The following is a 24,984-nucleotide window of genomic DNA, read 5'->3' as shown; positions in this document are numbered from 1 at the left end:
CTGAGAACAAACTGAGGGTTGATGGGGGGTGGGAGGGAGGGGCGGGTGGGTGATGGGTATTGAGGAGGGCACCTTTTGGGATGAGCACTGGGTGTTGTATGGAAACCAATTTGTCAATAAACTTCATATAAAAAAAAAAGAAAAAAAAAATAAAAACCTTTTAAAAGCCAAAAAAAAAAAAAAAAGAAGCTTTACTTTCTATGACATCATTATCATCATCAAAATCAGCATACTTGTTTTATTTACATTTGTTGGATTTAATATGTGTTTTGTGGGCCTACCACTATTCTTCTATGAGATAACTTACTGAATTGAGCTTCACTTTGTCAGTTGTAAAGTAATACAGTAACCACAGCCCTGCCTATATCCTGGGAAGTTGTAATAAATGAGAAGTTGAATAGGCAATTTATTTTGGACTAGTCAAGAGCTGTACACAACCAAATAAACATTATAATGATTATTATAGAGCAAAAGCATTCACATGCTAGTGGAAGTTGCTAATTCTGAAACACACACACACACACACACACACACACACAGTAACCACTTATGCCCCAGAAGCTTAATTATACCTGTACTATCACTTGTATAAGTCTTTGAATGATCTTATATTGTTTCTAACTCAACATTTCATGATCTCTCCTTCCCTAGGCAGCTAATTAAATCAGCAACTGAACTCTTCAATTCATACCAAGGCAATCAAGAATGTCTATTTCTTTTCAACTAGTTCTCTCACATAATTGCACAGTTCCTTTTTTCTAGAATCTTGAAAAAACAAGATAGAATGGACTTAATCGGTTAATTTCAGAGTCACAAACAAGACTGACTTCTAAGACTTTGGCCAACTGGTATCTGAATGGAAGATGGTTTGATTGGCTGAAAATGAGCTAGTCGATGTCCTAATGAGGGTTTTGATTAATTCACACCAATGATTCTGAATTTGTGCCATCTACTTTAAAAAGAAACCTAACTTGTGAAGCATTATTTCGTATTTTTCATCCAGAGAGGATTAGTGGAGAGAAAATTAAGTTCCCTCATCTAAGTAAGTACCTCAGGGAACTATTCACCTATCAATGTATGGGAGAGTTTCAGCCTGTAACTTACCCAATTTCATTAGCATTAATGGGAGTTTTGTGTGAAATCCTGTGTGAATCATTGCTTTAGGAGATCTGTAAGAGTTGGTTGATTACTTTTATTTTGTAATGGCTCTATTCTCCAGCTCAAACTTTTAACTCGTTAGGCTTGCAATAGATGCTAACTTTTGGAAGGAATCAAATTTGGTCTCTTTAAGGTAATTAAATCAGAGGAGCATCACATGGAATTATTCACCATTGTGAATGTTAGATCCTTGCTGCATATTAGGTTCCCAGATGTTCCACTGGACTGCTGTCTATAGTGTGTGAAGACTTAAATTTGATTTTTTAGCTTTTATCCAATTCTGTTTTATTAATATGCACTTATTTATAAGTATTCTTACTCAAGCCCTCTATTTTTCCCTCATTGCTGGGCCATGAATTCTGCACCCATTTGGGTGATCCTTCATGCACCCGGCCCTTGCCTTTCCTTGGCTTCTACTTACCAATGATTCTTACATGGTATGAAAAATAACTTGTGTCCAAACCTGGACGATGTTGAAAATTAAAGGGGAAATTTGAGAGTCTGCATGGCCTGGGTGCACATGCACAAATACCCAGGAGATGCACTAGGGGACCTGAGCAAGCTGGGCTCCTCTTGGGTCCTGTGCAGCCTTAGTGACTGGGATGAAAACAGAGCAAGAAGCCCGGCTGGTGGGCAGCCCTGGGCCCTCTGACTGAGGTCTTGCTGGGTTTTTTTGCTGTCAGGGGCCTCCTTCTTTGGACCTAGGGTGCTCATGTATCCCCAGGCCTGGGATTTAAGAGCATTTTGAGAATTAAGAAGAAGAAAAGAGAACTTCTGACTCGGCAAAAATGTGGATGAATTACCTGGTGAATGACAAAGAGAGCACCCGAAATCTTACAGTATTTCTCTTTCTTTGATGAAAGCCTCACTTTATGTGTTATAAGGGAGATATAGTGTGAAGAAGCAAGAGCAGGGAATCCAGAGATTCCAGCAAATCCGGATCTTGATTCTGGGGTAAGTGAACATTTGGGTGGTTGGATCAGGATTCAGTTTTAGATTAAATTGCTGTAGAATTTGAAGCTGAATCTCAATTCAGAAGACTGTAGCCTTAGTGAAGAAGAATAACTCTCAGAGGAAGATGATAAGGTATATCAAGGTAAAACAGGCAGGAGAGAGTGAAGTAGATTCACTTGAAGAAGATGCTGAAATTTCCTTGGCAGACTACTGGAAGTATACTTTATGAAAGGAATCCTTCCCTTCCACTCCATTGCAACAGATGCTGGACAATTGGTGAGAACTGTCTTCATAAAGAGAAAGTATCTGTACAAGCCTATCTAGAAAAGTCAATACAAGTAGAAGAGGGCTTTGATGTTCCTGACTGTAAACAAATGAACAAACAAAAAACTACAGTGGATGATTCCAAAGTGTCATATGTTGAAGAAAATGATGATCACACAAGCCTCCCAAAATCTAACAAAGTAAGCACTACACTCAGCCATCAACTTCTAATTGCATTACTTACAGCAGCCAAGAAGATGTCAAGGAATTTGAATGCGAAGAAACACAAGATAAAGAATAAAATATGGAATCTAGTTTTCTCCTTAATGCAATTGATTCTCGTGTGATTTGCCAAGGTTGACCTAAAAATAGGTGCACTGTCCACTGCAATATCTTATGGCATATTTTGCATGTGCAAAGAATCTTAAAAAAGTATGCAAGATGAAAAAGTCCTAGAGATATGCTGTACAACATTGTGCATACAGTTAACACAGTATGAGGTACTTAAAATATGTTGAGGATCAGCCGTAGCAATCTCTTACTCGACACATCCCCAAAGGCAAGGGAATTAAAAGCAAAAGTGAATTACTGGGACCTTATGAAGATAAAAAGCTTCTGCACAGCAAAGGAAACAACCAACAAAACTAAAAGGCAACCAACGGAATGGGAAAAGATATTTGCAAATGACATATCGGACAAAGGGCTAGTATCTAAAATCTATAAAGAGCTCACCAAACTCCACACCCGAAAAACAAATAACCCAGTGAAGAAATGGGCAGAAAACATGAATAGACACTTCTCTAAAGAAGACATCCGGATGGCCAACAGGCACATGAAAAGATGTTCAGCGTCGCTCCTTATCAGGGAAATACAAATCAAAACCACACTCAGGTATCACCTCACGCCAGTCAGAGTGGCCAAAATGAACAAATCAGGAGACTATAGATGCTGGAGAGGATGTGGAGAAACGGGAACCCTCTTGCACTGTTGGTGGGAATGCAAATTGGTGCAGCCGCTCTGGAAAGCAGTGTGGAGGTTCCTCAGAAAATTAAAAATAGACCTACCCTATGACCCAGCAATAGCACTGCTAGGAATTTATCCAAGAGATACAGGAGTACTGATGCATAGGGGCACTTGTACCCCAATGTTCATAGCAGCACTGTCAACAATAGCCAAATTATGGAAAGAGCCTAAATGTCCATCAACTGATGAATGGATAAAGAAATTGTGGTTTATATACACAATGGAATACTACGTGGCAATGAGAAAAAATGAAATATGGCCTTTTGTAGCAACGTGGATGAACTGGAGAGTGTGATGCTAAGTGAAATAAGCCATACAGAGAAAGACAGATACCATATGGTTTCACTCTTATGTGGATCCTGAGAAACTTAACAGGAACCCATGGGGGAGGGGAAGGAAAAAAAAAAAAAGAGGTTAGAGTGGGAGAGAGGCAAAGCATAAGAGACTGTTAAAAACTGAGAACAAACTGAGGGTTGATGGGGGGGTGGGAGGGAGGGGCAGGTGGGTGATGGGTATTGAGGAGGGCACCTTTTGGGATGAGCACTGGGTGTTGTATGGAAACCAATTTGTCAATAAATTTCATATATAAAAAAAAATAAAAGTATATAAAGCGTAAAAAAAAATATGTTGAGGATAGTTCTCATGTCAAGTGTTCTTACACAGACACACACAAATTCACACAAAAGAACAAAAGGAAATTGCTGGAGGTGATGGATATGTTTAGTACCTTGATTGTGGTAATAATATCATGGGTGTATGCTAATGTCGAAACTTACCAAAATGTATACATTAACACGTGTAATTTTTTGTAATTTATATCAATTATACCTCAGTAACCTTAAAAAGAGACATAAGCCCTACCCAGTATAAAGAAAACCAATTCAAATGACTGTGATATTTCCACTAGTTGACCTGTCCATAAAATAGAATTACATATTTCTAACAGTATAACCCAAAACATTTAGATGAACATGAAATGTATTATTTTTTATATATGTCAAAGCAAGAAAGTATTTAGTCCATGCATATTTCTTGTCTTCAGTGTCATTTACCTACTGGGAGTAGATAATGAATATTTGCCTCCTTTCAGGAAAATGTAAATTTGTGTTTATATTGTATATTTGGTTTTTAATGTAATTTGGGTTAGACAGCTCATCCTTAACATCTATGCCTTATATTTTAAATCTTATCCACTTTCTCTTAAATGAGAAGTACCTGATTTTACTTTTATATAAGTAGGGCATTTAAATGTAACTTATTTAGTACTTTTCATGTAAGGAGAAAAAGTTTGTGTGAAAGATTTAATATAAAATTTTTCAATACCCTTTAATCTTGCGATTCTTAGTTTCTCTGCTCTTTCAGAGCCTCTTAAAATACTTTTTCCAGATAAAAAATAAATTGGTAGTTATTTTTGGTGCTATGTAATTAAAGTGTACTTCTTCTTCAGCCACTTTGGTGTATAAGGGATTAGTGGTAAAGATGTTGTCACTTGAGAAGTCTGTGGGAATAGGCATCATATATCATATACCCCACAAGACAAAACCTTTTAAGGCTCCCTAGTAGAGTATGAAATTGTCCTGGTGGGGAGAGATATAGCTTGGTCTAGCAGTCTCTTCTCCATGGGTGATTTCAGGATTTGGTGGAATCAGTTGTTTCCTCTAAATTGATACACAAATCTAACACAATTTGAAGTATCTTCTTGGGCTGGCTTACAGAGATCCTCATTTTCCCCAGGTTTCAGAACTTTGTTTATGGTACATTCTAGAAACTAGTGAATTCAGAAAGATATGTTTGGAAATCTTATAGAAAAAACTAGTCATTTTAAAACTAGCTAGAAAGGTCATACCTTTTTTCTAAATTATCCAGAAATTATGCGTCAACCTTCCTTCAAGAAAGACAGAGTCAAAGCGTAGGATTCTAAAATAGCTCTCAAATTATATAGACTAATTTCTTGATTTATGTTTATTTTTTTAACTTTGAAAAATTTATTTTTTGAGAGAGGCAGAGACAGAGTGAGTGGGGGAGGGGCAGACAGAGAGGGAGACAGAGGATCCCAAGTAGAGTCCGTGCTGCCAGCACAGAGTCCAACGTGGGACTCAAACTCACGAAACTGTGAGATTATGACCTAAGCCAAATCCAAGAGTCAGATGCTTAACTGACTGGGCCACCCAGGTGCCCCATCGTGATTTATGTTTAAGTGCAAATCTTATTTGAAGCAAAATATTGTGAATAACTACTTTGATTTAGGGTCCCAGTGTTTTTCTCCTATGACAGCTGTACATCTCCTATGACCGCTGAGGACAATAACATCAACTGAACTGTAAGTTTAGAACAGAATGAAGGAGTCATTTTGCATAACTTTGTGTGCCAGTCACTAATAGTATATTGTTGTTATAAACTTCAGAATGAAAACTTACATACACACGTGCTTACCCATGTATGCCTATGTAAGCAAGAAACAAATGACTGGAGGGATTAGTACTTTAGCCACAGAGTGGTCCTCAAATTCAGTAAAACTTCATTAGTTTGGAATTTAAGACACATCAACCAGAACTAAGTAGAATTCATCCTTTTTGAGGAGAGTTGGTGGGATAAATGAGATTATCAACACTGTATGTTCAGGGTATATATCTGCAGTGATTATGCTATTTATAAAACATTCAAATCTCTGCACAACTGGAGTCTCATTTGGCCTGCCTATGGATTACTAACGAATTTAGTCTTCATTTTTCACATTTTTTAGGTTTAGTGTGCTTATTTATTGATTTACAAATAAATAATTCATTAAATGTTTGCTTAAGAAAAACAAAATGAAAGAGGGACCTTTAATGGTTATGTAAGGATGACAAGGAGAAAATGAGTGACCTTACCTTTACCTCTAACTTTCCGAAATACATACTCATTCACACGGATACAAGCCTGCTCCTTAAAATCTAGAAAAGTTCTGCTTATAAAACCCTAGGTTTTTTTTCTGTTATTTTTGTTTTTTTCACACTAAAACTTTCCACCCTCCTAGGCCTCCAGTTAGTTTTATTCCAACTTACCTTTCCTCTGACCAAGGTCTCCATACTTCTATCCTTTCTACTTTTCCATTACGTACCAACGGATGTCATCTTCCACCCTTACCCACTTATTCTGCTTTCAGATTTCAATGGCACTTCCCTAATGAAGCACCAGACTAGGGACACTGTTCAGAGAAAACAAGAACTTCACAAAAAACTGTTCCTTTAGGCGTGTTATCTCTGGCATCCGATGGGCACAGGGATAGTCTGACACACTGTTGTCTCAGTAAACTGTCTCTTGCCATCACTCCACTAGCTATTTAAAATCTTCATCTTCCTGAGGCCTTCTACTCACTTGCCCTGTAACCTACTGGGAGCTGATAATTCTCTTGCTTATTTCAGAACAAACAAAGGCCATTAAAATTGGAAATCTGTTAATGTCAAACTCATAAAGCTAAATGGACCCGAACCCTTATTTTTTATCTTTTACATATACCACAATGTAAGAGAGACCTTCCTCCTTTGAAAGATTCATTCACCAGAGTTATTGAATCTATAGTCTGCTACCTCCCAAGAGACTCTGCTACATTGATTTTTCCCTCTTTCTGCAGCGGCCTCAAAAACACACACACACACACACACACACAATTGGCTAACATTGGTTGAGAGGATATGGACCCACACTGACAGATGAAGAGAGGAACACCTAGACAAATGTCCAAAACCATGCTGCTTGAGAATGGAAAGGCTAGGATAAGATAGAAATGTAAGACCCCACAGATAGAGAAATTATTTGCTACTGTATATTGACTGTATCACGTAATCATTTAAATATCTTCAGGTCTCTCTCATCTTAAATCAAGTTCCATGAAATGGATACAAAATCAATGTACAGAAATCAGTTGCATTCTTATACACTAACAACGAAGCAACAGAAAGACAAATAAAGAAACTGATCCCATTCACAATTGCACCAAGAAGCATAAAATACCTAGGAATAAATCTAACCAAAGATGTAAAGGATCTGTATGCTGAAAACTATAGAAAACTTATGAAGGTAATTGAAGAAGATTTAAAGAAATGGAAAGACATTCCCTGCTCACGGATTGGAAAAATAAATATTGTCAAAATGTCAATACTACCCAAAGCTATCTACACATTCAATGCAATCCCAATCAAAATTGCACCAGCATTCTTCTCGAAACTAGAACAAGCAATCCTAAAATTCATATGGAACCACAAAAGGCCCCGAATAGCCAAAGGAATTCTGAAGAAGAAGACCAAAGCAGGAGGCATCACAATCCCAGACTTCAGCCTCTACTACAAAGCTGTCATCATCAAGACAGCATGGTATTGGCACAAAAACAGACACACAGACCAATGGAATAGAATAGAAACCCCAGAACTAGACCCACAAACGTATGGCCAACTCATCTTTGACAAAGCAGGAAAGAACATCCAATGGAAAAAAGACAGTCTCTTTAACAAATGGTGCTGGGAGAACTGGACAGCAACATGCAGAAGGTTGAAACTAGACCACTTTCTCACACCATTTACAAAAATAAACTCAAAATGGATAAAGGACCTAAATGTGAGACAGGAAACCATCAAAACCTTAGAGGAGAAAGCAGGAAAAGACCTCTCTGACCTCAGCCGTAGCAATCTCTTACTCGACACATCCCCAAAGGCAAGGGAATTAAAAGCAAAAGTGAATTACTGGGACCTTATGAAGATAAAAAGCTTCTGCACAGCAAAGGAAACAACCAACAAAACTAAAAGGCAACCAACGGAATGGGAAAAGATATTTGCAAATGACATATCGGACAAAGGGCTAGTATCTAAAATCTATAAAGAGCTCACCAAACTCCACACCCGAAAAACAAATAACCCAGTGAAGAAATGGGCAGAAAACATGAATAGACACTTCTCTAAAGAAGACATCCGGATGGCCAACAGGCACATGAAAAGATGTTCAGCGTCGCTCCTTATCAGGGAAATACAAATCAAAACCACACTCAGGTATCACCTCACGCCAGTCAGAGTGGCCAAAATGAACAAATCAGGAGACTATAGATGCTGGAGAGGATGTGGAGAAACGGGAACCCTCTTGCACTGTTGGTGGGAATGCAAATTGGTGCAGCCGCTCTGGAAAGCAGTGTGGAGGTTCCTCAGAAAATTAAAAATAGACCTACCCTATGACCCAGCAATAGCACTGCTAGGAATTTATCCAAGGGATACGGGAGTACTGATGCATAGGGGCACTTGTACCCCAATGTTCATAGCAGCACTGTCAACAATAGCCAAATTATGGAAAGAGCCTAAATGTCCATCAACTGATGAATGGATAAAGAAATTGTGGTTTATATACACAATGGAATACTACGTGGCAATGAGAAAAAATGAAATATGGCCTTTTGTAGCAACGTGGATGGAACTGGAGAGTGTGATGCTAAGTGAAATAAGCCATACAGAGAAAGACAGATACCATATGGTTTCACTCTTATGTGGATCCTGAGAAACTTAACAGGAACCCATGGGGGAGGGGAAGGAAAAAAAAAAAAAAAAAGAGGTTAGAGTGGGAGAGAGCCAAAGCAAAAGAGACTGTTAAAAACTGAGAACAGGGGCGCCTGGGTGGCGCAGTCGGTTAAGCGTCCGACTTCAGCCAGGTCACGATCTCGCGGTCCGTGAGTTCGAGCCCCGCGTCGGGCTCTAGGCTGATAGCTCAGAGCCTGGAGCCTGTTTCCGATTCTGTGTCTCCCTCTCTCTCTGCCCCTCGCCCATTCATGCTCTGTCTCTCTCTGTCCCAAAAATAAATAAACATTGAAAAAAATTAAAAAAAAACAAAAAACTGAGAACAAACTGAGGGTTGATGGGGGGTGGGAGGGAGGGGAGGGTGGGTGATGGGTATTGAGGAGGGCACCTTTTGGGATGAGCACTGGGTGTTGTATGGAAACCAATTTGTCAATAAATTTCATATATATATATATATAAAAAGTTCCATGAAATAATCCTGGAATGATTGTCTATTCATATGGTCTCCAATTTGTACACCTCCTGTTTGTTCATCAACTCACAACAATCTGGCTTTGCCCTACTTTGTTCCCCTGACACCTCATTTCCCTGTGATTATCTGTGAGATTTAAAAAAAAAAAGTTTGTTTATTTAGAGAGACAGACAGAGACAGAAAGCAGGGGAGAGGCAGAGAAGGAAAGGAAGAGAATCACAAGCAGGCTCTACGCTGTCAGAGGAGAGCCCAACGCGGGGCTCAATTCCATGAATCATGAGATCATGACCTGAGCCGAAATCAAAAGCCAGACATTTAACCGACTGAGCCACCCAGGCACCCCAGTCTGTGAACTTTTTGTTGCAAAGACCACTTCTCCTTTCTGAGTCTTGATATTTGACATTTTTAATCACTCAGTGTTTTTTAAAAATGTTCTTTCCCTGAGTTCTATGACACCACATGAGATGGCTTTCTTTTGACCTCTTGTACTTCTATGTCCTTAAATGGTTCTCTCTTATTGAGTGTCAGAGGCTTCAGGTCTATGTTACCTCTTCTATTATGATTACTTGGATGAGGACCTGTTTGCTGATGCCTCCCCGAAAGTTGCAAGGAAGTTCGGTTTGAACTCTTATTCACCACCATCAACTCTAGCTCTCACACACCTATAGTTTTAAAGGTTTTTTTTCTTTTCACAACTCAGACATGCAGTGCAAACTTTAGAGCAGTTCTAGTGATTGGCAATGTAGCTAAAGAAATATTTTGATTGCCTTGGTCCTTTGGTTCTTCATTATGTAGCTGGGCTTTCTTGCACCCACTTCTGATGCAGCCTGACAAACAGATACTTACTGTCATTTGTTTTATTTCATCATCTCTCTCTTATTGGTGCTAAGGTTAACATAATTGTCATCGGCAGCCTTTTTCTGCCTTTACAAACGTCCAGGCAATAGCTTGGGTTCTCAATTTGAGTTACCAATTTGTGGGTTGTAGAGAAGAAAATGATAGTTCCCAATTTTATGGAAACAATAAGGTGGGACTTACAAATTAACAATCATAGGAGTTTTCTGATGGAAGTCTAAAGCCTGTGGCTCCTCTCACTTACAGAGCTGGAAACTCTGATCTGTCATTGGTGTTCTTGGCTCATACACAGTCTATATCTGCAAACATCAGTGACTGTGCAACAAGGGTACTTTCACTGGTAAATCAGCAGTGAGATACATCAGCATATTTAGGGACCAGCCCTGGTCTGGCACCCAGCATATCCCTCTCTACTCAGTGGCATACAGAGAACAGGTAGATACAGTTGTACGCAAGTGCCAGGATATATACTATTAGCAAAATTTGCTGCCAAGTTCTTGGACTGGTCTTGCCTAAAGGTAATTTAATTTCCTTTGAAGACAGGGTCTAGATTAGGGTGTACTTCTGTTTAATTAGATTTCTTTGTCCATTGTTTGCCTACCCATTATCCTTTCTTTCTTCCCATTGTACTATTTTAGTCACCACAGAACAGCAACAGGTGATCAGAGAACAAAGAGAATGCTAGTTCAATTGGAAGATTAAGACCTGAAGTCAGTGCCCCAGCAAATCTCACACAGACCTCTGAGCCTATCTATGTCACTCCATAGATCACTGCGTACTTTTCAGTATCCTCTTTTAGAGAGTAAGATCTCCAAAATAAAAGGAACATTCCTTTATTAGTCTAAATGAACTAGTACCTAACCCAGAGTAGTCCAACAATGCTTATAAGATTTATACTAAATTATCTTTTGCAAGCACCAAGGAAGCCTCAGTGGAGTATTTGTCTTCTCAAAAATAACAGCAACAATTTTTACTATACCCCATTAAAGGCTATAGTTTCATTGTTACCTCTGGATGAATCTCTTATATGAATCTTTCTATGCAATGGTCATAGCCTGCTAAAATTTTAGACTTTCATTGTGCCATTTGTTATAGAAATGTTTGTCAAAGAAACAGGAAAGGTAAAATACGGGTCAAGTCTATCATAGTACCTTTGTATCCCACACACCCAGGGGATACATTTCTGAACTAGTCTGATACCACAATGTAACACTTACCCTGACATAACACATTCAACCCCACAGTTAAAGAGTCAGCTGTAAGATATGTAATAATACCTGGTAGAAAATTTTTTTTCTACCTTTACCTTTTTCTACCTTTTTACCTTTACTTCTTTCTATCCACTCCAGGTATCTGTATCTATATCAACTATATCTATCTATATCTATATCTGTATCTATCTATCTCAATATATATCTACATATTCTATACACACATATGTATATAAAAATATAAACTTATCTACACACATGTGTATATACATATAAATGTATGTGTTTTATGTATTATAGATATGTGCATAAGTATTATATATACACATACATATTTATTATACAGATTTACATACTGGAAAATAAAATTCACCTTGTGAATGAATTTCAATTTGGCAATATGCATTAATATTTCCTCTAAATATTCACAATTTTAATCCAAACAGTCTATATCCAGTAATGTATTCTAAAGTTATTGAGAAATGCAAGCAAAATTTTAAGTATAAGAATGGTTTTAGCAGTATTATTTGCAATAGAAAAAATTGACAGATAATAACCATCTACTGTTTAACTAAATATAATATACCCATTTTGTCAAATATTATTCAGTCCTTCCCGGAAATCAGATTTCAAAAGAATATTAAATAATGCAATCAAATATCCATAAAGTAATTTTAAGTAGAAAAAATGCAGCATATAGAATTGTTATACACATAATGATAATGGTGATGCCTTAGGCTATATATATATACACATATATACAGTGTGTGTGTATATATATATATATATACGTATGTATGTGTGTGTATATATACACACACACACACACATAATGGCCCTACTTTTGTCTAATATTGTCCATTTTGTCCTATCTTTTTCACTTTTTCTGTACTAAAAGGTGTTTTGTTTTTAATGTCATAAAAATTAAGTGGGTTGTTAAGGAAGATCTAATAGTTAAAAACAGACAAAACTAATAGAATGGGATATAATAGGGCTAATTGCAAATGTCTGTGTTTAGGTACAAATATTTGAGAAGACAAAACACATTTAATAAATATTCCTGATCTTAATGAGTCAAGATCCATTTTAGGCAACTGTTTGCAGGGTCTCCTGACAAGACAAATGCAGTCTGTGAATTGTAATATATTTCTATAAGAAAAACTGAAAGTGAGAATTACTCCATTCTTTGACTCCATACTGGGAATACTGTGCTTGGCTCCAAGGACCACACACTGAAAGAGGTTTAAGGACCTGTAACCTAGTGTGACCAGAATTACAAATGGCTGCCTTGGGGGATTACAAAGTCCTCCAGAGCAGTAGTGCTGGCAGGGGCATCTGTTTGGGTTAAATATAAAGGCATATTTCTTAAGATCAGGACTATAAAAAAAATGGAACCAGTTTTCCTGTGACATCATTATCTTACTCTCAAAAAGAAATTGGGAGAGCTTCTGAGTCGTCCTTTGACATGAGCCCTGTTCCACAAAGAAAGTAGATTACTTCCACTCACTCTCCCCCCACAAACCTGCAGAATCCCGAGAGGTATATAGCATCTGGGCAAAACGGTCTGGGTGTTTTCAGGATGAAGACATTTCCTTCATTATGAGGATTCCTGCCCCATTAATAAAACATAGAAAAATATCAAAGAAAAAGGGGGATGAGTATGAATCACAGAACAGAATTACTTTTGTAATGTAGCATGTTTTAAGAATATTCAAGCAGATGTACATAGAAACAGTTTGCCAAATTATTTTACAATAATATTATAAAATATTTTTTCTCAATGAAAACGCTTATGGCTATCAACCTAAGAAAATCCTGTTGGAATGTATGTGTTCAAACCTGTCTTCAGAAACTACTTAATATGTCGATAATTACTTATGAGTCTATTTAATGTCTGGTTTTGAATTGCTTTTTCTGTGATTCACAAAAAAAGTACAAGTATGCCAGATGGCAGTGCATAAAATGAGAATAATTTAATCTTTTGCTTAACAAAGTACTGTAACTTGGCTTACTGTGAGAAGGAAAATTTATTTTTAGGATGTCAACCTTCACATCTAAATGTATGTCTGTATGTACGTACATGCGTGTATGTATGTGTGTGTATATATATATATATATATATATACACACATATATATTTGTGTGTGTGTATGTGTGTGTGCATGCATTATACAACTATATAGGGATTTTTCATATCTGTATATTACTTAGCTACTCAAGCATTTTGTGTATTCATCAACAAAATTTAATGGGCACATGCTTTGCAGTGAATTTTCTTTGTGATATGTTTATTCCTTATAGGCGAGGGATGAGACAATGGATCTGACAGAAAAGAATAAAAAGTATCTGCATTAAGACCCTATTTAACAAATGCAATATGGCTACTCACCAAAGTTGATATAATAAATGCAGGAGGAAAAACACATTCAAACCTTTCAATTGTAGCTGTGTGGGCTGCACAATTATAAAACATATTTACTAATAAAGTGCAACCTAAGATTATACAGCATGGAGGTGCTAGGTAATTATGAGTTAATTCAATGAAATATATAATTTTGCTTATTCTTGATCGGTAGTTGATTTAAGGTAATGCATACATTTTTAATGAAATAACTGAAAAACTATTGAAAACATTGGGCAAAAATGAGGGTCCTAATTAATAATCTGTTCTTCTTTTATTTCTTGTTGCAGATTTTAGCCGATGTTCTCTATTCAGCTGTAATAAAACCCTATTCATTTAACTTCCAACTGAAAGCAGGAAAATGTCTTCAGAGTGTCCCATACTTCCAATGCATTGCCAAATTCTAGCTTCTAAATTTTCATTTCATAAAAATAAAAATAATCTCAGGAAGTTATCTTTAGTGCCTCTCCACAAAACCTGAATCTTATCTCCGCAAAATCCTTGATCTCATCTAAAATTGTGAAAACTAAAGCTAACTTCCTTGCATTTGAAACAAATTAACTTGTCCCCTTTTATTCTCATCTCCTAGTTGCCTTAACTTTTTGCTGCCAATTGGTGAACATCTGCCATTCCAAACCATGCTAAATCATTTTACTCTCCTCTGGATCTCTCTTCTAGTCACATTCAAGCATTTTTAATTACTAAAAAGCCTTGAATGCTTGCATGCTCTAAGTAAACCTCAAAGGCATCTGTTTTTTGTTTTTTGTTTTTTATTGTTAAGAGTTCCTCTATCTTCCAAATGACAGCCTTTGTTATTTTGCCTGAAGTTAGGCTGCCCTTCCAGAAGTTCCATGTGTTAGGGCTCCTCCATTAAACCTGTCATAACTCAATTCTACCTTCCTGTTTAATCTAGCACACAGAGCTAATCATCCTTGGATTCTCCATCAACATCGAGTACCTAATCAACAAGTAAATTTCCCAATATTTAAGTCAGGGTTGGGTCAATAACTAAAGTAATGTATGTGTTTGATTTACTAACTTGATGGCTGAATAACCATGGGGTACTAAATCAGGCTTCATCCATCCAAGTGAACCAAAATTAGTAATGAGGACATTCTACACCCTTACAATGATGGTAGCATGCTGTGCATCACTCAGAGGTCATGTCTCTAGTACAAAATTCTGGGGAAAAACGAGAATCTGCCACTTAACTGCCCTTGAATCCCTAGGATTCTGGAATCCCAGTAGAAAGAATAAGTGTATTGATACCTACTTAGCATTTGAAGTCACAATGCCAATCTGTCACCATCTTGTAAGCAATATATAAATTGTGCTGGCAGTTGGGTAAGAATTCCTGTCTTCTGTGCTGTATTCATTTATTTGAAAGGAAAGTAACAACCTTGCTCCATACCTTTTACAGGTATGGTGACTGCTGTGTCTGCAATTGATTAAGCTCCATTTGTTTACATAATATTAAAGAGTATTTCAGGCACCAGTCTTTCAAGTTGCCAACAAAAAAACATATTGTTTTCAGTTTTTTAAAACATAATTAATCTGTAGACTTCTGTGCCAGGTTAACTCAATTGATTTTTTTTTCCTGCTCCCCTCCCCCCCCCTTGTCACTTGACAGCTTGAAACTGGGCTTGGAAAAGCTCATTTGCATTCTTGCAGCAAGGCTGGAGAATAAACCAAGCAAATGTGTCTATTTGTGTACTTCAATATATGACTGTGCTTGCTTCAATCAAGACTTATTTTCAGTATCATGGCCAACAAAAGCATTAAACGAGTTTTCTACGACATGAGTGATAAGCTATAGAATGTATTTCTTTAAAGGATTTTTTTTTCTGTGACGCTTATGGAATGCAATAAAAAAATAGAAGCAAGAGTGCCAATCTCACTAGAAATTCATAATGCTACCTTGCCATTTGACTCTTTCTCCTTGTTTCCTGACATGTTAAGTACCTTCATTATAGTTTAGGTTGTACCTGATTATAAGTTTAAAAGATTACAGATATTTCAAAAGGAATTATTTTTAAAAAATCAGTATTTCACATTGAACTTTAAAGATTTCATTCTCAACCCACGATTGTCATTTCACATACTGATCTCTTTTAGGAGTTGATGCTGGTATTGGCTTCTAAGAGTGAAAAACATCTAAAGTCTATTTTTTCAGGCATTAGTATTGTTTCAACATAATCTCTTCTGAGTATATTTTTCTAATTCTTCCCCCATGAAAATACTTGGTGCAAATTCATTTAAATTATTTCTTCCTTAACTATTTCCCTGCCAGGGACCAAATATTTAACTGAACCCACATTATTTATGTGAATATTAATGTGTGGTTTCATCTACAAAACGGAAATCCATACGTGTGTGTGTGTGTGTGTGTGTGTGAGAGAGAGAGAGAGAGAGAGAGAGAGAGAGAGGAGGGATAAGGAATGTGTATTACTGGAAAGGTACAAGTGAAAGAAAAAAATCATGTTTCTTGTATTTTGCATAATGCTAGAGTATAGTGCTAATGACAGAGGTGATGTTCTCAGTCATTCCAGTCAACACATTCTTCTTTTCACAACCTAATCTCCTTCATCTGAAAGAGAAATATATTTTTAGCCAACTCTCTGGGACCAAGTCATTGATTTATGAATATAAGGTGAAGGACTTCATGAATTTTTTCCTGACCTCCATCTGTCATTTTCTCAGTCATATCTATTTTAAGAAATATAAAACAAATTGTCCTAATGGGGCACATTATCACCTTGATATATCACACAGGAAGAACTCCCTCTGCTTCTTATCACACCCACACAGAAAATTAGCTTTAACACTGCCCTAAGCTGATTTTCTCTCTATTCTTTATTATTTTATACTGATAATGATATACATTACTCAAATGCTGATTCATTCTGAATATTCTCACCAAAGATTGGAGTAAGTCCCTTCAAGTCTTATGTAGATAAGGACAGAAACCAGAAACGATTGTTCCTGCAACTGAGAATTCCTGGAATATTAATCCACCAAAGCTGACCAAAGGATCATGGTAGTGACTGCCAACTTTTTCCTTTACTACATATGAGTTCACATTTTAACAACACTACCGGTTACGTCTTTGACAAACATGACACCTATTAAGCATCAAGCCTCATCTGAAATAAGAAAAAAAAATCACTTACCTCACTAATAATTAAGGAAATGCAAATGAAAACTACAATGATATACCATCCCACATCCATTAGGATGTCTACTGTCAAAAAAAAATACAGAAGAAAAAACAAGTGGTGGTGAAGACACGGAAAGAATATAGAACCCTTGTATACTATTAATGGGAATGTAAAATGGTGCAGTTGCTATAGGAAACATAGTATGACAGTTCCTCAAAAAATTAAAAATATAATTACCATATGATCCAGCAATTTCATTTCTAAGTATACACTCCAAAAAATTAAAAATAGGATTTGTACACTCATGTTTATAGCAGCATTATTTGCAATGGCTACAAGTTTCTATTGACAGATGAATAGATAAGTGAAATGCAGTGTTTACATACAAGGAAATGTTACTTAGCCTTAAAAAGGAAGGAAACTCTGAGATATGCCACAACATAGATGAACTTTGAGAACATTATGCTAAGTTAAACAAGCAAGTGTCTCTCTCTCTCCCATACACGCACACAGCAAATATAGTAGGATTCCACTTGTATGAAGTAATTAGAGCAGTCAAATCACAGAGACAGAATAATGTAGAATGGTGTTTCCCAGGGACTGGGAAGAAAGGAGAAAGGGAGTTTATTTTTAATGGGAATGGAACTGTAACTTTATAAGATGAAGAGAGTTCTACAGATGGATGGTGATGATGGTAGCACACTATGCATGCATTTAATACCACTGAATTGCACACTTAAAAATGGTTAAGATGACAAATTTTATGTTTGCATATTTTGCCATATTTTTAAAAATGGAAAAAAAGCATAATCACTTAGTTTTTTAAGGAAATATAGTTAGATAGGAACCAAAAAAATGTTGATGCATAATTGAATGAAACTCCATGTAGTCTCATTTTACTGCTGTTTGTAACCACATGTAGGAATTATATTATTCTCTACACATTAACACAATCTCTCTCTCTCTCTCTCTCTCTCTCTCTCTCCCCCTCTCTGTCTCTCTAACACACACACACACACACACACACACACACACACACACACACAATCCACCACTACTACTACTACAAAGTCTGGATAGAGGAAGATATAAGACTATGAGTAGTGACAATTTATTCTCTTGGTAGATGCAGACTGGGCATAAGCTAATATATTCTAAAAGAATCAATCAGAAACTGACACACAAATAGGTTCCATTTTGGGACAAGATACAATATGTTTCATGCAGTCTGATGTTAAAATAGTACATTTTCCTTGTAAAATATTGTGAGCCTTCCTGTGTGGTCCTGGAAACCCTGATAATATAATATACTTCAGAATGGAAGAATACCACCTTAATTCACATGCACAGACATGGAGCTCTCCTTAGGGGTTGTTATTGTCACTAGGGCAAAAATCAATGACAGAACATGAAAGGGGCCTGATTTAAATTAGGCTTACTAATAAGGAAGTTAGCAACCAGAGTTTCATTAATAAAATCATGATGTACAAATAATTACATCTCTTGCCTTTGATCGTAGTTGAGTATTTTGTGTTATTCTGACTTCTACTCTTGAAGAACATCGACAAGATGAAGTTCTGTTAGAGGAGGGTGATCTGGAGGATGATATATCTAGAATTCAAATTAGAAATGAGAAAAAAGCTATTGGTATGGTAACTGTTTAGCTTGGATACATAGGAAAAACATTATACAGTTTTACACATCTGAAGCACTATCAAAAAAAAGAATAACATATTGTGTAACTGTGGATAATAAAAATAGGTCAAATGGGATAAAGTTGAAATATGTTAGAGTTTATATCATGTTTCTAAAAAGTTTTGAGCAATTAATTCTGCTCAACAATGCAACATGACCCTTCTGATGCACCAGTCTTCTGGTCACTGGGAGAATTCAAGGGTAATGGTCATCCATGAGGAACAGAATCAAAGAGAATCCTGCATTGGTAAAAGTTGTGATATGAGACCTTAAACCTATTTCTAGCCCAAGAGTTAAAACTTCTAGTAAACTGGACACCTTTGTAACTTTCAATTTTCCCTTTGGAAAACTCTTAGACTTAGAAATATGTGGATGAGCCAAAGTACCCATATCACTTTTACAATTAAAGAATAAAGAAAGTCATTTAAATGACATTTCAAGTGGTAATGATCACTAGATTGAGTCCATGCCATATTAGGACAGAACAAAACCCATTTTTAAATTAAGTTTGTAGAAACACATGACAGGACTGTTATGTGAAAGTCATTATGATGAGTGAAGTTATCACAAAAATAGTAATGATCTGGTTAGCTATGACACAAATAGTATGCACAAAAAATAAATAAATAGGTAAATAAGACCTCAATAAAATAAAAAAAAAAGTTTGAGCATCAGAAAACATCCAGAGAGTGAAAAGACAACTTTTAGAATGGGAGAAAATATTGGCAAATCATATATCTGATGAAGGTCTAGTATCCAGAATATATAAAGCACTCCTTCAACTCAACAATAGAGACAACCAAATTAAAAAAAGGGCTGAGTACTAAAATTGACATTTCTCCAAATATGATATACAAAGGCTCAGTAAACGTATGAAAAGATACTCAACATCACTAGTCATTATGAAGATGCAAATCAAAACCACCTTGAGATATCATTTTATACCCAGTAGGAAGGCTGGAATCAGAAAAATGGAAACTAACAAGTATTGGCAATTGGAGGAAGTGAAGAAAATGAAACCCTTGTACATTGCTGGTGGGAATGCAAAACAGTTTGACTCTTGTTGAAAAGAGTTTGTTGTCTCCTCAAAAAGTTGAAGAAAGAATTACCATATGGCCCCTACAATTCTACTCCTAGGTATATACTCAGAATTGAAAACAGGCACTCAAATAAATACACATATATGCATGTTCAAAGCAGCACTATTCACAATAGTGAAGGTAAAAGGTGAAAACAACCAATGTTCACAAATGGCGGAATGTTTACCAATGGAGGAATGGATAAAGAAATTGTGTTATATACACACAATGGAATATTATTCAGCCATAAAGAGAAATAAAGTACTGATACATACATGAATGAACCCTCAACACATAAGGTCACATATTGTACAATTCTATTTGTATTAAATATTCATTACAGATAAAGCCATGGAGAAAGAACACAGATTATTGCTTGTCACAAGCTGGAGGGAAGGGAATATGGAGTGAAACCATAGAGAACAAACTGAGGGTTGCTGGAGGGAAGGTGCATGGAGGATGGGCTAGGTGTGTAATGGGTATTAAGGAGGTGAACCTATTGCGATGAATATTGGGTATTGCATGTAAGTGATGAATCACTAAATTCTACCCCTGAAATCAGTATTACATGATATGTTAACTAGAATTTAAATAAAAACTTCAGAAAAATATGTAAGGGGTTTTACCTTGGAGTGATGGAAATGTTCTAGAACTAGATGGGGGTGATGATTGCATAACATTCTAAACATTCAGTACAACACTAACATTCAGTAACAAGTGCTAAATGCAACTTAGTTGTTCATTTTTAAATGATGAATTTTGTGTTTTGTGAATTTCACATCAATAAAATATTTTTTAAATAATATTATATTCTGGAGGGGATGGCAGAAAGGAGTTCAATCTTTAGATACCTAAAAGATTCAAGGGTGGTGGTCCCTCTCATATATTTATTTAATTCAAAAATCTGACTCCTTCAGGAACTGGATGGATCCTGGGGAATGACTGTATTCTATGACAGACTTAATCAAGCACTAGGCCCATTTGCAGCTGTAGCACGAAAGGTCTTATTGTTACAACAGATTAATAAGGTCTCAAGTACATGGTATGTAGCCATTGATTTGGCAAATGTGGTCTTTTCCATTCAAATTAGAAAAACAAGATCAGAAATAGCTTGCATTCATATAGGACAGAACAATGTTTATTCACGATTATGACTCAGAACTATGTTAAGTCTCTCATCCTATGTCAGGAATCCTAAGAGATCCGGGCCACCTGGACATCTCCAAGAATACTGCTATGTTCCACTGTAACAACAGTATCATGTTAAGTTGGCAAGATGAGAAAGAAGTGGCTAGTCTTCTACAGGCCTTAGTAAAAGAAATGCATCCCAGAAAAGGGAAAATAAACCCTACTAAGATTCAGGGGCTGGATACTTCAGTGGAATGTGGGGGAATCTAGTGTAAGGGGAGTGCCATAATATTTCTTTCTTGTTTTTAAAATATGTTAAATACACACACACACACACACACACACAAACATATACACACATATCCTCAAGTTAGTTAACATACAGTGTGGTCTTGGCTTCAGGAGTAGAATCCAGTGATTCATCTCTTATATATAACACCAAGTTCTCATCCCAACAGGTGCCCTCCTTAATGCCCATCACCCATTTTCCTTTCAAAGTAAAAGGCAAATTGTTGCATCCTGCAACCTCCCCCAAAGAAGGAAACACATTGCAGCAGGTCCAAACCGTAGAGTGATCACTGCTACCACTTGGGCCACACAAACCAGTAAACACTCTGTTGTTAGAAGTGTCTGTGATGAGAAAGGATGTAGTATGGAGTTTATGGCAAGCTCTAGTGCAGAATCACATGTAGGCCCCTGGGATTCTGAGGCCACATTATTTACAAGAGAGAATTATAAGCCCTTTATGAAATAAATATCTTTTGGGGTGCCTGGGTAGCTCAGTTAGTTGAGCGTCTGACTCTTAATTTTGGCTCAGGTCATGATCCCAGGGTTGTGGGATCAAGCCCCATGTCAGGCTCTGTGCTTAGTGTAGAGCTTGCTGAAGATTCTGTCTCTCTCCCCCTCTGCTCCTCCCCCCCCCGAAACCAAAATAATAAAAAATATATTTTGGCATCTTACTGATAGACCACTTGAACATGGGACATGAAGTGACAATGCCTTTGGAATTTCCCATTATAAGCTGGGTTCTGTCAGGTAAACCAAGACATAAGGTCCTATAGGTCTGGCAGTAATTGTCCATAATACAATGGGAATTTACATTTGGGAATGAACCTGAGCAGGGCCAGAGGCACAAGTTACATTCATGAACATGTAGTCCAAACCTTGTGTCACCTGTAGAGTCACATAAGTGCCTCTCCATCAACTTGTACCAATGACCATAGGGGGGTTTCTATGCAATCAGCTGAAGGAGAAAGGAAGTGACTGGTCGTGGTTTGGAAATAGGTCATGTTGGTGTGTGGGTACAAACCGAGAAAGCAGTGGCTGTAGATCCATATTCAGGGGTGGTCCTGAAATATAGTCAAGAGTGATAATTTCCAAAATGGGCTAAAGTATGAGCAGTTAATCTACCTATTTTTTGTGGCAGGATAAATGACTCAAAGTGACAGTCAAGGTCCTTGGAGGAAAAGAACTGGAATACTGGAGACATCTTCCAGAGAGAGGCAGTGGAGGTCATACAGAAGTGGGAACAAAATATAATTATTTTGTTAACTCCCATAGGAGAACATAAACCACAGGAAAGGCACTGAACAACCAAGTAGACAATGTGACTGAGCCAGTTATCTTTAGCCATCCTTTGTTATCAGCCATCCACAACTGGTGTGTTGAGCACATGAATGGAGTGGTCATAGTGACAGAGCCAGAGGCTATAAATGGGCCCAATAACACAGACTCCCACTTACCAAGGCAGATCTATTGATACCTCTGAATTCCTAATTTAGCAGTAACAGAGACCAACACTGAATACCCAAAATGACACCATTACTTGAGGAGATAAACTGGCTACTCTGTGGCAAGTTGACTACACTGTGTTCCTTCTATACCGAAAAGACCATCTGTTCAACCTCACAGCGATAAGAAATAAATTGGGAGTTTGGGCATTGCTTTCCTGCCCACAAGGCAAAAGGCATAGCCAACACCACTATCTGGGAGTTTAGAGAATGCCTGATCCATAGGCATGAACTTCTCTACATATATCTTCAGACCAGGAAACTGATGTTCAGTGGTGGAAGTGAAGAAGGTGCTGGAGTGAGATTCACTGGTTATATCATATACTATGCCATCAGGAGGGTTCTGGCCTTTTACAGAACACAAGAATAATGTCCTATAAGTGCAATGAAATGCCAGCCTAGAGGAAACAGTCTGAAAGGAGTAAGTATGATTCCTCACAGCCCAATGCATTTATTAAATGTCTCTCTATAATGGTTTGTCCCCACTAGGAAGGATACGTGTGTTCAGAAACCATGGGGTGGAAGCAAGGGTGGCTCCACTTACCATCACTACCAATGATTCATTGGGGGACCTTATGATTTCTGTTCCTATAACTCTAGGCTCTTCAGGTTTGTAGATCCTGGTCCCCAAAGGTGTACATTCTTGCTAAGGGACACAGCTAAGAATCCTGATGAACTATAAGTGATACCTGCTACTAGAGAACTTTGGACTCTATGACCAGGGAAAAGCAGGCAATAAGAGTCACTATATTAGCAGGAGTGGGGCACCTTGGTTTCTCAGTTGATTAAGCGTCCGACTCTTGGTTTCAGCTCAGGTCATGATCTCACGGTTCATGAGATGGAGCCCCGTGTCAGGCTCTGAGCTGACAGCATGGGGCCTGCTTGGGATTCTTTCTTTCTCTCTCTGTCCCTCCCCCCCACACACACACTATCTCAAAATAAATAAAATAAGCTTTATTAGCAGGAGTAATTGGGCTTGATCATCAGGACAAGATATGGCTCTTTCTACACAATGTGGGGGCAAGGAGAAATACCTGTGGAATCCAGGAGAGGTACCCATGGAACTTGGTCACCTCCTGGTACTCCCCTTATGCACTGAAGTGTACATGGGTCTGTGCAGGAATCCAGAACCAAAAAGAGAAGGGCCATCGAAGCTTTGGACTCTTCAGAAGTGAAGGTTTGGGTCACACCACCAGGTGGGAATGATCACTCCACCAGGTGAGCCACCAAGACTTGCTGGGATGGGTACTTGAGGACAGAAGGGTTTTAGAATGGGTAGTGAAATGTCGTTACAGTTTGGGATCATTTGTAGCAATGGGGCCTCTAGTCTAACCCATTAACCCTGTTCTTCTTTTCTCCTCAGGAAAGGACGGGGAACACGCAGAGGAGCTGCTCCTAAAACTGGTGTGAAGAAGCAGTTCTGAACAGTGCAGGGAGCAGTGTGGTAGCCACAGAATGTGCTTCAGTGACCTCTCACCACACAGAGTGGGGACTGACGAGGGCCTGCGCTGCTGAGCCTTGGAACCCACTGCTGAGTTGTCCTAAGATCGTGCTCCTTGAGCTGCTTCCAGCCTATGACTGGGCATGGCAGGGATACAATGAACGTCTACATATTGATATAGAAAATTATAAACAAGTCAATAGCACAATAGATTGAGAGATCATCAGGCATTATCAAAAAAAGGAAAGCAAACAATAAACATGAAAAACTGTTCGATTCACAAATAATGAGGGCATTTAAATGGAGACGCCCGTTTGCTCCTGTACAATTTTCAGATGGAGAAACAATAATGATAATAATGAGAAAGAGGAGAAGCAGTAATAATCTGACAACTGACCATCTCAAATGTTATTGAGGGTGTGGGGAAACAGGAATTCATACATGGGGTGATGTAAATGGATCCAATATTCTGGAAGAGCAACATGGTAAAATCTAGTAAAAAACAAAGATATCTAATTCCTAAAACCTGGTGCTTCAGCCATGGTTCAGCCAAATGTGAGGAAAACGAATCTAGATGTCTGAAGCAGAAAGCAATTCAAAACAGGAGTGTAGGGGCATCTAAAATTCTCAGAAAGGCTGAAGGAATAGCCCCACGCAGGGGCCTTTGGGAATGAGCGCACAGCAACCCTGTCTCCACCACACCTGGGACACTGATATCCCCGCCACAACGAGGGGCCTGGGAACCAGGACAGAATGTACCCCCACATAGCTGTTACCCCAGGGTCAGGAAGCTGTCACCACAACTGTCATCTCCAGAGCCA

General features: G+C 37.7%; 1 pseudogene; it reads left to right on the top strand.

Moving 5' to 3' along the window:
* The first annotated feature begins 1,663 nt into the window (after positions 1 to 1,663).
* Positions 1,664 to 24,146, top strand: LOC124503981 (E3 ubiquitin-protein ligase Mdm2-like; annotated as a pseudogene).
* The last annotated feature ends 838 nt before the right edge of the window (positions 24,147 to 24,984 follow it).

This window comes from Lynx rufus, unplaced genomic scaffold (genome assembly GCF_022079265.1).
Source record: "Lynx rufus isolate CCGP_SWC_20201006 ecotype Redwood Valley unplaced genomic scaffold, mLynRuf1.p SCAF_8, whole genome shotgun sequence".
Lineage (NCBI taxonomy): Eukaryota > Metazoa > Chordata > Mammalia > Carnivora > Felidae > Lynx > Lynx rufus.
The sequence above is the reverse complement of the archived record's forward strand: the minus strand, read 5'-3'. Positions and strand labels throughout refer to the sequence as shown.